We start from the raw sequence: 1,587 nt of genomic DNA on the forward strand, positions 1-1,587 counted from the left end.
AAATATCTAAAAGAGATATTTAATATTCCATAATTACTTTCGGATTAAAATTAAGTAATATCCGGAAGTAACGTAGAAAAATAATTAACTCTGAATAATTAATGTGCAAAAATTAATCTAACAAATATTTAACCTAAAAATCCAAATTTTTCCTATCTTCCATTTTAATTTAATATCAAAAATAAAAAGTCTTTCCCTGTTCCATTAAGCATCGCTCGCTCTACAACAAACATTTTTTCCAGCGCTCTAGTAAACGTATATACGGTGCTCAGTCAAGATCGAGGGTGCAATGTAAAACGATAGTGCTTGAATCAAGCGTGATGAAGGCAGAAAGTAACGATTCGTCTCTTGGCTGCCCCTTCGAAGTTTTCGCGTTAGGCTGAAAAGCCTCGACGAGGATGAAAGAGCGACGACAAGGGTGTGAGCAGAAACAACACGCGGCCCATGGTAAACGCAGACACTTTGTTTCCATTGTTTTGGCTTGTTGGCCGGACTTGTGGCCACTTGTATCCTCGCCCTGGGCATACGCAATTTTGTCTTTTCCTTTTCTTTTCCCCTTCGCTCCGTCTTTTTCCTCCTTTCCTACAGGGGGAGACCCGCAATCGTACTTGACCGATCTTTTTCATTAACTTACTGACAAGGAGCGTACTAATTAAGCGACAAACACCACTCTGGGGTCTCCGTGTCGGCTGTCGAAAGATTTCGGGGGTTCCTAGGGAAATTCGAGGATTGTTTGCGGACAAATTACGAAGTTAATATGTGAAATATTGATATTTCAAAGAGAACCATATTGGATTCGATTTTTTTTATATTGTTTAAATTTTTAATCAGTCTTTTTTTTAATATACTGTTACGAAGAAACTTTTCCAAACACTTACGAATTCATTATTAAAAGAAGTTAATACTGTCGATAATTGAATTTTCTTTCTATCTAAATCCTTTTATCGAAAACATTACATCGAGCTCTCTCTTATCGACTGTCATTCAATCAGAGATACAATTATCGCAGACATTGCAAGTCTGTTAATTACGCAATCCGGATCGATTTACAACGAAGTTTTGGAGGTGGTGTTATCGGTTTGTAACTCGACACAATTTTTGGATATATCTCTGGGGTACAGGTGTACCGGTAGGAATAGATAGAGAAAAGGCGACGATACGAAAACCGATTGCAATCTGGCTCGGGATGAAGTTTTAAGAACGTCTTGACGATAAAACGATCATAATTCTGTGTTTCGTTATCGAGAGACCAGATAAAACGGGAATACACGACATTGTCACTGTTCCTTACCCTTCCAGCTTTGTCGAAAAAATCACAATCGGAAAGATAGCGATCGACTGCCTCCGCGATATAGTACAATCTTCGGTTTTTTTCCTGTGTACAGATTACAAATCTTTTGTCGCATAAAATTCGCGGATTAAAATTGGAGAAATCTTTTTGAGTAGTAAAAATTCCGGATTTTTATATTTCGAAAAGAATTTTGAATTTTTAATTGATTTTCCGATTTTGAATGAAGATTGAATTTGTTAAATTTTAGATTTTTCATTAATGAATAATTTAAACTATTATGATTGTAATGATATAAA

This window comes from Habropoda laboriosa, unplaced genomic scaffold (genome assembly GCF_001263275.1).
Source record: "Habropoda laboriosa isolate 0110345459 unplaced genomic scaffold, ASM126327v1 scaffold244, whole genome shotgun sequence".
Classification (NCBI taxonomy): Eukaryota; Metazoa; Arthropoda; class Insecta; order Hymenoptera; family Apidae; genus Habropoda; species Habropoda laboriosa.